The sequence below is a fragment of the Arvicanthis niloticus genome, chromosome 2, assembly GCF_011762505.2.
Source record: "Arvicanthis niloticus isolate mArvNil1 chromosome 2, mArvNil1.pat.X, whole genome shotgun sequence".
NCBI lineage: Eukaryota > Metazoa > Chordata > Mammalia > Rodentia > Muridae > Arvicanthis > Arvicanthis niloticus.
This window is the reverse complement of record NC_047659.1, coordinates 12,409,714-12,422,129: the sequence shown is the minus strand read 5'-3', so window position 1 is coordinate 12,422,129 and position 12,416 is coordinate 12,409,714.

Below are 12,416 nucleotides of genomic sequence, written 5' to 3'. Positions count from 1 at the left end.
CTCTCAGCACACCACAAGTCACTCCCGAGGCAGGCATCGAGATGTATACTTTTCAGATGAGATGAGCAAGCCACAGACAGGGCTGAGTAGCTCTCTGGGCTTGGCCCTCTTTGCATAAGGCTTGGCTCGGGCTCATCTGTTCCTGTGTCTTACTCTGCCACTCTTCACTGCCCAGTTCCACTCTAAAAACTAGAGTGCCCACACAAAGGGACACTCACACCCCTCTCTCGGCTAGTCAGATTTTTCCAGAGGCTGCCTGTGGCCCTCCTAGTGGGCTGAAGGCAAAAGCACAAGCTGCTTGGCCCTGCACCCCGACTCTGAACCCCGGTACACATATACTTTGGAATTATCTAACACATCATTTCCAGGCCCAGCAGTGTCTTCCAGACAGAGAAGGAAATCTCACATCTGTGTCTCTCTTAAGCTGTAAGTATCATGTTGGGATATAGGAAAGACTAGAGAACATTTGTTCAAGCCCTCCTGTCAGAGAAGAGGGGACTGCGGTTCAAGAGAACAGAGGGACTTGTCCCTGTACCTCTGATTGTTCCACTCAGTGGCTGGAGAGGCAGAGAGCTGTCATCCAAAATTACTACAACTAATTATGAAGCTAAAGGTGGGATGGTAAACAAGGCTTGCAGGGGAAGGTCCTTCACTTCCTGGTGTTCCCAGATGCTCAGGGGATATTCTAATATGCCCTTTCAGGTCAAGTTTGCTGTGCAGGTATCCTAGAAGTCTCTTCAGCTCCACGTTTGTCTTAGGCAGACTATTTCTATCGCTGCGACAAAACAGCATGACCAAAAAATAAGCTGGGGAGGAAAGGGTTTATTTGGCTTACACTTCCACAGCCCTGTCCATCACTGAAGGAAGTCAGGACAGGAGTTCAGGGCAGGAGCCTGGAAGCAGGAGCTGATGAGAGGCCATGGAGGGGTGCTGCTTACTGGCTTTGTTTCCCCATGACTTGTACAGCCTGCTTTCTTGTAGACCCCAGGACCATCAGCCCAGGGGCAGCCCCAACCACAATGGGCTGGGCCCTCCCCTGTCAATCACTCATTAAGAAAATGCCTTACAGCTGGATCTTATGGAGGTATTTTCTGAGTTGAGGTTCCCTCCTTTCAGATAACTTTAATTTGTGACAAGTTGGCATAAGATGAGCCAGTCTTTTCTGGACTCCTTAAAGCTCGGCATCAATCCTGTATTCTCACCTGCAGATAGAAGGAAGAATCTTGATGTATTCCTTTGACAGAGGACTTCCCCATGCTCAGAATGAGGATGTGAGAGATGAATGCCACACATAGGTTGTGCAGTAGACAATTGGAAGAGTTCACTTCCTTCTCTAGACTGCCTCTTTTTACCCACAGACACTGCTCTCCCTAGGAGCCCACATTTGTAACATACTCCATATTTGTAAGATACTCCCGCCAGAGTAGCAGTTCACAGTATCAAAACCTGTGGGTGCAGGGATGCAGTTTTAGGGATGGAGAAATGAAGGGCTGTAGCTTAGCTGATAAAATGCTTGCCTCACAGGTACAAGGCTCTGTGTTCAACCCCCACAAAGAAGGCCTGGTGCTACATGACTATAATCCTGGAACTTAGGATGTAGAGGTATGAGAATCCAGTGTTCAAGGCCATCCGTATACAGTGAGTCTCCAGCCAGCCTGGGCTACATGAGATTCTGCCTCAAAATGAAATTCTTGGTTAATTAAAAATTGGTGGAATTCTGATCGAGAAAGACAGCTTTACCAGACAGAAGGCAGGGGCATCTTTGGAAGGCTGGAGGAGCAAGCATGGATGGGAGAAAGGGGACCAACTGTTTTTCAAAGGCTTAGGTATAAGGACGATGGAAGGAGACAGAGTTGGAGGGAGGAGAGGAATCTGCCTCCCTTCCGGAATGGCTACAGCCAGCTCACACCAGCTCATGAGAGTTGATTAGTAAATCTCTCAGAATATTTTAAAGCCAATTTAAAAACAATTTATATAAATAATTATTTGTGCGAACTTATAATTAAATAAATTACACGGGCAAGTCATTCTCAAAGCATAATTTCCAAGTTAAATTTGCTATAGTTCACTACTGACCTTTAAGGTCATTTCAGCTATTTCCCCATATGGCAGAAATGCTACATGTAATTGGTCACTAATTCATGTCTCTTCCAAACTTAACCTTCCCTGATATCATGCAGGTAGCCAGAAAGCAGCCAAGGCAGAAATCAGAAGCCTTATGTCAGGGATTCTAGCCCTGGGTCCCTGAGAGCCTAACACCAGCACACTAGTGTCTATGCCCCACCCCGCTCCGCCCTTCCTCATCCTGCCCCGCCCATCCCAGCCCCACCCTGCTCCACAGCATAGGACTTCCCAGCCGCCCTGCCTCTCAACACAACTTGTAAAGGAAGGACTCAAAGTGTCAGATATTCTTTCATTCTGCCGAGCCTGCCACTGCTGCTCCCACCTCACACAGCAGGCCCAGTGATGGTGACATTCACAATAATAATAACAATGAAAGGTACAATTGTAACAGCTACTTAATACTTCCGTTAATCCTAGTTAACTTCAGTATCTCAATTATTAAGCTAGGAGAGCCAGAGAAAGGGATTTGAACCTAGATCTGTCTCTAGTGGAAAATCCTTTCTGCTGCCAAAGAGAAAGGCAGTTGAGGATCAGGGTCCTTTTTGTGTCTCCTATACAGTATCAAGAATTATTTCACCTAGGGGCTGGGGACATGACTCAGCGGCTAAGAGCACTTGCTGCTTTTGAACAGGACCCATGTTTTTGTCCCCAGCTCCCACTGTAGCTAACTTCAGTTCCTCTGATGCCTTCTTCTGGCCTCTGCAGGCACCTGCATCATGTGCACATAACTTATTATATAATAAGCAGTTTAAAAATAATTTATATCACTTAATGTTTCAGCACAATGTTAAGCCCCTCCCCCCCCGCGTCCACTTCAGACAATAACTGAGATCAATTCATTCTTTTTAAGTTTGAGATAGGCTTTCTCTGTGTAGCCCTGGCTGTCCTAGAACTTGCTCTATAGACAGGGCTGACCACAAACTCAGAGATCTGCCTTCCTCTGTCTCCCGAGTGCTGGGACTAGAGACATGGAACATCATAGCTGTCTTCTTTTTTGGAGGTTTCTTTGTGCGATGCTGGGAATTGAACTCCAGGCCACTGAGTGTTCCATTCCACAGTTTAGCTACATTCCCTTCCCTTACTTACTAATTCTTTGCATGCGGGAAGGGTATTTGGAGCTATTTAAAAACTGTAGCGACATTTTCGGATAGCTTATTGAAAAATGCTTTAAACAAAGAGTAAAGCAGAGATCGGTGGCATATGCCTTTAATCCATGCACCAGGAGGCAGAGACAGGCCAGTCACTGTATGTTGGAGACCAGCCTGGCTAAACAGTGAGACCCTGTCTCAAAATGGGTTAAAAAAAAAAGTAATTCATAGAAATCCCTAAATATTCCCCCCATAAGTTGTGTTCATGCAAAAAGCTTTGGGAAAGTTAAATTATTCATGCCAACACCTGGAGCACAGAAAGTCTCAGTCATCATGGAAACCCCTAGGTAAATGGTTAGAAGTGCTAACAGTGGGTGAACTTTAATGCCAATGTGCACAGCATGCTCACTGCCTGGATTGAATTATAGACCAAGCCAGACAGCAAGCTGCTTCCGGCTTACAAGAAATAGGCAGAAAACATGTTCATGTCTACCTGCTCTGGTTGTTTTTACCTCCAAGCAAAAACAAGCCCAGATATTTGAATAATTGGTCCCCAGTTGGTAGAATTGTTTGGGAAGGAGGTGCAGCCATTTTGGAGAAAATGTGTTACTGAGCATGGGCTTTGAGGTTTCAAAACTCCACACCATTCTGTGTTAGCTCTCTCTCTAACTTGTGGTAGTTGTCTTAAGAACGTGAGTTCTCAGCTACTGCTCCAGCACCATGCCTGCCGCCTGCCTGCCTGCCTGCCTGCCATGCTTCACACCATGATGGTCATATTGAAAAGGTTTTGTGGTGGAAGAGTATCTTGGTGATCCTGGGCTACAAAATGCCACGAATATTACACCTCAGAACAGACCTCACACAAGAGATTTATTGGGGCAGGGATGATACAAAATGGCTGCCTTCGAGCAAGGATGGAGATATCGGTGGACCAGGTTGCGATGATGGGCTTCATAAGGGCTATGGAGCATGGTGTTTGTCATGGTAATAGAAAAGTAACTAAGATGGGGGGAACAGTACAGAGATAGAGAAAAAGACAGAGCGGGAGAGAAGGAAGAAGAGAGAGAGAGAGAGAGAGAGAGAGAGAGAGAGATATTCTGGTGGAGGACACAGGGGCTCTGCTGGCCTCGCAGTCCATGCCTGCCAGGGATTTAGCAGGAAGAGTTGCCTTTGTTCTAGATGAATCAGGCCAGCTGTCTGTGAAAGGCCAGCCCTACACTTGGGGTGCTGCATACCAGAAAGCATTAAGCTGTCCGTGCAGGTCACCAGTGGGAGGAGGGGTGGTGCTTTGTATACAGGACTGTACCATCGACAGACTTATATTCTCAGCCTACAGAACAATGGGCTTTTCAGATGTGTTGATGTGCCTTAGGGTTGGAACACAGGCTGGCAACGCATCACCTTCTTTGGGATCTGAGAAAGAAAAATAAAAACGTAGAAAAAATAAAAACCAGTAGAGCAGTTGATAGGGTTGAGAGTTTAGTCAATGACGACCTTAGGCTGAGGACGGTTGGTAAAGTCCTTGCCATGCTCCTTGTCGTGATGGGCATAAGCAGGAAAGCCTGAGCCCCATCCCAGCTTATGTGTGGTGTGCCAGTAACTCCAGGGCTGCGGAGGGGACAAGAGAATCCTTCCTGAGGCATGGGGTCAGACATAAGTAAGTTAGTAAATAAGTAAATAGATAGATAGATAGATAGATAGATAGATAGATAGATAGATAGATAGATGTGTGTATGATACATACATATGCACCCCCACCCCAAACACACATACATATACACACACAAACAAGATAAACAAGATAATCTCATACAATTAGAGAAGATGAGGCAGGATGCTCACTAGTTTGAGGCCAGTCTGGGCTACATCGAGAGACATTGTTAAAAAGACAGAAGTTGACCTCCCTTCTCCCCTTCCCTCCTCCTTCGAAGCTTTCTTCTTTTCTCTTTTCATTTTCTTTTTTGCTTCTCTGTCTTGAGTTTCTTCTTTCCCTCTCCTCCCGAAGCACTGATGCTCACTTCTCTAAGCTGGCCCCCACCCCCGTCTTATGTGCAAGCAAGGAAATGTGGATGCTGGCTGCCTCTTGTTTTCTGATGGTGTCCACATTCCTGTTGAGGAGTGAAAACACAGCCTTCAGGCAAGTGCAGGGCAGAATACCCACAAAGGACTTTAAAGACCATTTCCTCAATAGGAAAATTGTTAAAAATTTCAGAGGCAACCCTAGAAATTAATTTTTGTTTGTTTTGTTTTTGTTATTTCCAGACAGGGTTTCTCTGTGTAGTCCTGGCTGTCCTGGAGCTCACTCTGTAGACCAGGCTGGCCTCAAACTCAGAGATCCACCTGCCTCTGCCTCCCTAGTGCTGGGATTAAAGGTGTGTGCTACCAATTGGCTCTGTTTATTATTAATTATTATTATTATATGTTATATGTATGTAGGCATGCATGCTTGATGGCTACAGAGATCAGAAGAGGGCACTGGATCCCCTGTAACAAGAGTTTCAGACAATTGTGAGCCACCATGTAGATGCTAGAAATCAAACCCCAGTTCTCTGGAAGAGCACCACAGAGCCATCTCTCCTGCCTCTGGGATTTGCTCTTTAAATCGTAGTTTAATCACAACATAAAATACACTGGTGGTATGATCTGGCCTTATAGGGACTCATAACTGACTCCAGGAACTTGATATGTCCACGGCTGGGAGTGGGTGGAGCTGGTAAGCACTGCGGTTATCACCATCCAGACAGACCGGTCCCCAGCTTGCCTGCCTGGCATGGTGACCACAGGTGATCTGGCCTCTTTATCTCTTCAGCCTCATCAAGTCCCCTTCCTGTTTGAAATCTGTACCTGTAGTGATTAAAGCACTTGCTAGTTCCCTGGCAGTGTACCCAAAATCCCTGAACCTGCCTGCCTGCCTCTCTCTCTCTCTCTCTCTCTCTCTCTCTCTCTCTCTCTCTCTCTGTGTGTGTGTGTGTGTCTTCTTTGTCTTTCTCTCTCTCTCCCTCTCTCTCTCTGTGTATGTGTGTGTCTTCTTTGTCTTTCTCTCTCTCTCCCACTCTCTCTCATTCTCTCTCTGTCTCTGTGTGTCTCTGTCTCTCCTTCTCTCCCCCCTCTGTCGTCTCTCTGTCTCCGCCTCTCTATCTCTCTCACACTCTCTGTCTTTGTCTTTCCTCCTCCTCCTCCTCCTTCTCTCTCTCTCTCTCTCTCTCTCTCTCTTTCTCTCTGTCTCTGTGTGTCTCTGTCTCTTCCTCCCTCCCCTCTGTCTCTGTCTCCCTGTCTCTGTCTCTCACTGCCTCTCTCTGTCTCTCTCTTGACTACTCACTGTAACATGCCACCCACTGAATTTATTCATCCTTCCAGACTCAGTCCTGTGGGACCCCTTAGGACACATTCTCTGGAGGTGGGGGTGCTCCTTAGGAGGCTTTCTATGAGGGGACCCCTCTAGAAGGCTTTCTCTGGAAGCAGGGAAGGGCATGTTAGATCTGAGGAAAAAGCATTTCCACAACTGTTCAATCAAAGCAAGCTGTATTTAGAAGTGTACAAGGGACTCACCAGACAACTGTCTCCTCCTAAGTCGGGGTTTCAGTGAGCAGCACCTTCCTGGTTTTGGGGTCCCTTTTAAAGGGAAGGATTAGGTTTGATAGAAAATACCTGTTGAGGTAATTGGCTGTTAGCACCTGGACAGGAGAGTGGGAGCCTTAGATTCAAGGTTGCCTGTGTGTAGATAGTGCGGGAATGTGTCACGTGGAAGGGGAGTCATTGCAGGTGTTCAGTAGCTTAGCAAGGCAAAGGGCTGGGTACACATCGTTGGGGGCGGGTCACAGGTTCAGCAGAGGTTGGAAAACCTGGTTTGCAGGCTACATTAGGTTTAGAAAACAGACATTCTTGTAAGATATGGAGTCTTAGTAACAATGTATGACAATTTGGTAACAATGTATGACAATGTGGTTTTGGTCTCACAGGGGAACCCTCCTTAGATGGCTTTCTATGGGGAGAGCTCCTAGGAGGCTTTCTGTGACTCCTTCACGGTGAATTATATTAGCGGTCCCTGTGCCCTCAGGGTTCCCAACACATCTTTATCCGTGTAGAACTAGACTCTCCTGTCCTGTTCTTCTTCACTACAAAACCCCACTCAAGTCTCTTAGTATTGATGGTTATCTATAATGGTTTACCTGTCTGTTTCTGTGTCCTCCCCTGGCCCATGAGCTCCCTGGATGCAAGACCAGATGTGTCTTTCTCCTCTGCCTGAGAAAGCACTGAGCCCTGGGTGAAAGCACCGTGCCCTTGAGCAAGCACCGTGCCCTTGAGCACACACCGGCTGAATGGAATTGACAAGTTAGCTGTATATCACAGCTTCCAATATGTCCCTGGGATTCACAGACGCACCAATAAGTCTGTCACAGGCAAGAACTTGTTCAGGATTACTTTCTCAGTGCTTGTACAGAGCTCAGGCCATAATAGGAGACTAGTATATATGGGAAGAAGGGATGGATGAATGGACCAATCAGTGAGTGAAATAACAAGCTGGAAGAACTAACATGAATGCAGAATAATAAAAATGATCAAATAAAAACATTTATAAATAACCTGCTAGACAACTCTATGCTTGCTGCTCACTACCGGAAGGCTTCTCTTTGATTCTGTTTGCTTGTGCTGCTGCCTGGAGGAAATGTGACTTCTAATGGAGTTGTTCCAATCACCATCGAAACCCAATGACTGGAGGAGTCTTTTAATGACCAGGCAAGGCATCGGCACCTACTCACATTCATTAGTAACACTGGGGTAGCTTCTCCAAACATCTGCTCCTTAACCTCCTAGATTTGTATCCAATATAGCCCTTTAGTTTTCCCAAGTTTTACATTAAAAGACAAAACTGCAGCCTGCTTAGATGTCTTCGGCATAGCCTTTGGCTTTAAGTAGTCATATGTTCCCAAGCTGCTCAAACTTAGAGCACAGCATCTAATATAAGACAGACTGTCATCAGCTGGAGACCATGTTGAAGTCAGTGGCCTGTGTTCAATGATCAGGAGGGTGTCTGTGGTTCATGCTGCAACTGAGAGCAGAATTGGTGTCCCTGGTCTGTGCTGCCATAGGAGACCATACTGATGTCCCTGGTCCATGTTACCACTGAAGGCCTTGTGAATTCTTGTGGTCTATACTGCTACCTGAAGTCATGTGAGTGTCTGTGGCCCATGCTCCTGCCAAGGTCCATGTTGATGTCCATAAATTGTGCTGCTGCTGAAGACCATGCTGAGGTCAGTGGTCCATGGTCCATGATGATGCCAGAGGTCGTGTGGACGTCTGGGACTGGTTCTTGTTCTTCACTCGTCCAGCTTGTGAGAGGGCGGGCTGTGAGGAGAGGGCAGGCCGTGAGGAAAGGGCGGGCTTGAGGAGAGGGCGGGCCTGAGGAGAGGGCGGGTTGTGAGGTCATGCATCTTTCTAGAATACCTGGCTCTGAATCCTTGTCATCTCAGATCCTGAGTTCTTTCATTTGAAAATTGCAGATTACAATGTCTTATGCAGTATGGTGCAAGACTGATTTTTTTAAAAGCATGTATGATGTTTATTTAATTTTTAAATAGCATTGATTGATTGGTTGATTGATTGATGATTGAGTGGAGGTACACATGCTTTGGGGCACATGCAAGCCAAAGTCAGTTTTCCCCTTCCAAGACAAACATCTAGAGGATTGAACATGAGTTGTCAGGCTTGCTGACAAGTGCCTTTTCACCAGCTGAGGAAACTCATCAACCCCATGCATAACATTCAACCTAGCACCTGACACATGGTTAGTTATTGATAATATTACTGTTCCAAGTGGTATGATTTATTGTTGTATATTATCCCTTCTCATAGGGTTCACACATCAGGATTGTTCAGTCTTTAGCATCATTACTCAAAGACTTTGTATTCCTTAACTCTTACAAGTAATTCTGCAGAGACCATCCTTGGGCACAGTATGTCTTTCTTTTCTTCAGATTAAGACTTCCCTCTCCAGATTAAACTTCCCAGAGTGCTCTGTACTGAGAATTCTGCAATGTTGGTTTCTTTAAAAAAAAAAAAAACAGAAATATTATAAGAATGTGCTTTTGTTTTAATCCTAGGTGGGGCTGCCTTGTAGCACCAGACTGTGATTTGCCTCGTGCTCTAGCAGAGGTGTGATTTTGCCAGTTGCAGATAGTTTCTGATATTGTGTGACACTTGGAATTCTGGGGACTTTTAGGAGGGTATATAAATGATAGGTCCCTGAGAGGTAGGTTTGGGTTGTTGGTTGGTTATTGGCTGGTTGTTGTTTGATTGTTAGTTGACTGTTGGTTGCACAAAGAGAAAACAACAAAAAGAAATGAAATATCCTGACAGCAAAGGTCAAACTTGCCTCCAGGAACTCAACACCCCTAATCAGCAGGAAATAGCCTAATGGTAACATCAATCCCCTTCCAACTCCTGACTTTATTCAGAGACCTCTTTCTTTTCCTCCCTATCCTTTTATCTCTCTTATCTAGGGGTGGAGAAGGATTGAAGAAAGAAGAACCCAGAAAGCAGCCAAAGCCAGCCACAGTGCTTCCCCTCTGCTCTATGAACCCCTGAGCAGTAAGGCTGACCTGAAAACCTTCCCACCCCATGGACCCTCTTTGACACTTGTGGTAGTTAGAATACCCTCTCTAGGCTCAGGCATTTGAACACCCCACTAAGTGTCATGGTTTCAAGAGGCTTAGGAAGAGTGGCCTTGCTGGGCATGGACTTTAAGAGCAGGTGACTTTGCCCTACTTCCAGTTTGCTCTCTCTGCTTTCTAATGAGATGATTTCTCAGCTTCCTGTTCCTCCCACCAGGCCGCTACCTGCTGCTGTGTGTTCATACCATGATGGACTCTTACCCCCTGCAACCATAAGCCCAGATAAACTGTTCCATCTCCAGGGTGCCTTGTCATGGTATTCTATCACAGAACAGAAACGTTCACTACTATAACTCTCAAAGAGAATGACTGTCCCCAGCTTCACTTACTTAGAACACACCATATCTCCTATGGCTGTTGGCCCGCTGTCCTCCAGTCACTTCCTTGAGTCACACAAGGACTTTTCTAAAGCCCTGTGAAGACCACTCCCAGGAAACGAATTTCTTGCAGACAATGTAAACCAATACAACACAGCAAAAGGACAGCTAGAAAGTTATTTTTGACCCAACAATTCTGTCTTCCAAGATAGACTCACACACATTGAAAGGACATATTGACAAAATTAGGCAAATGCTGTCAGGGCAGCAAAAATTAGAAACCACCCATGCGACCCTCCCACCCCCCAGGGAAAACTTGATCCATGTCTAGACTAGAACACTCTTGTATTGCAAACAAACAATAGGAAAAAGTCCTTGGATAGTTTAAGGGGCACTCTCAAGATTAACTAGCTAGGCTTTGAGGCATACACCTTTGATCCTAGCACTTGGGAGGCAAAGACAGGCAAAACTCTGAATTCCAGGTCAGCCTGGTCTATGGTGCAAGTGCCAGGATAGCCAGGGCTACACATGGAGAAACCCTGTCTTGGAGAAAGAAAACAAAATAAAACAAAGATTTAACTATAATAATAAGTGAAAAAGAAGTTGCAAAAAATGTGTATAGAATTAGAATACCAGCATGCATGTTAAAAATAAGGAAAAGACTAGTTGTGTGTTTGTGTGTACTTGCATAAGCTGTGTTGGAAGAACACATGAGAAACTGGTATTATGGTCACTTCTGGGGAGAGTACTAAGTGGCTGGCAGCTGGGAGCAGAAAGGTTATCTTTTAATTATGTGTATGTGTCTGTGTGTGGTTATGTGCACATGAGTGCAAGTTATGTAAGAGTCCACAAGAGGGCGCTAGATCCTCTGAAGCAGGAGTTTAGGCACTTGTGAGCTGTTCATCATAGAAGCTGGAACTCAGACTTGAGTCCTCTGCAAGAGCAGTACTTATTCTTAACACAGAGCCATAACTGCTACTCAAAAGGGGGGATTTTTTTCCCTTTTTACATCTTTTTGTTGTTTTTAAAATTTAAGCCATGCATATATACATATATATTCTCTATTCAAATAATAATAATAATAACAATAATAACCTATTGAGGACACAAACAGTGCTGTGTGTGCATGGTGCTATAAAGTATGTCTGAAGAATTCACATTTGGGAAAACCAAAGCCTGGGGTCCAGTCCAGAAGGGTATGGCAACCCCCTTGCCATAAAAGTGAGGGGTGGGCTCTTCAAGTTCCAAGGTAATTCTGATTTTAAGTAACTTTTTACCTCCCCTAGGGTGGCCCTAAGATATCTGGACCAATAGGAAATGAGGGAAAAGAGAAAAGAGAAGGAATGTAGTTCTAAATAACAATAGAAATGGAGCTGAGATGGCTCGCTGTGTGTACGAAGCTGTCGGGCTAGCTGTAGAGAAGCCATCTTGTGTTACTGAGGGACAGAGCCTGCTTGTGTATGAGGGTTGGAGAGGCTGATACCACGTCAGCACCAGAGCTTAGCTGGTGTCTTTGCCTCTTTGTCCACCTAGCATGATCATTTAGCCTCGCAAACAGCAGAATTCAAAGACTACCGACTCTTAAAGTGGAAGAACCCTTTCCTGTCTCCTTCCTTCCTTTCTCGGTTCCTGATTTAACCAGTATCAGTCTGAATCTTGATTTAATAGGTTGCTGTGTTTGTTGATCTCCTCCTTCTTGGGAGAAGCCACTTGACAGAGCAACGTAGGAGGAGTTTATAGGAAACAGTCCCCGTTGTGACAGGGTAGGTACCGAAGCTGGAGAAGCTCCATCTTGGTGGCAGCGGCTCCCAGGTGCCACCTCTCAAGTCTTGGATGATCAGAATGCAGAGAGCTCAAGCTAGTTCTAGAAGCAAATATCAACCTTCTGCTCGTGAGATTCACCTCCTAAAGGTTCCACAGCCTCCCAGAACAGTGGCAGAACCCTGCTGGAGACCAAGGGTTCAAACACCATAAGGGACATTTTTCATTCAAACCACAAGCCATCAAGTCTTCTGTTAAGCAGAACTGAAAAACTAGAGACAGGAGAAAACAGAAGATGCTGAAAAAGAGAGATTTTTCTCAAGGTTATGTGTAGGTCAGAAAAAGGGGGACAGGAAGTGAAGGTAGGGTCACATCAATGCCCAGCCAGCCCTGAGAGCTGATCTGGGGCAGTTTAACAAGTAGGTCAGCTGAGACAAATGACTGTCTCTGAGCAG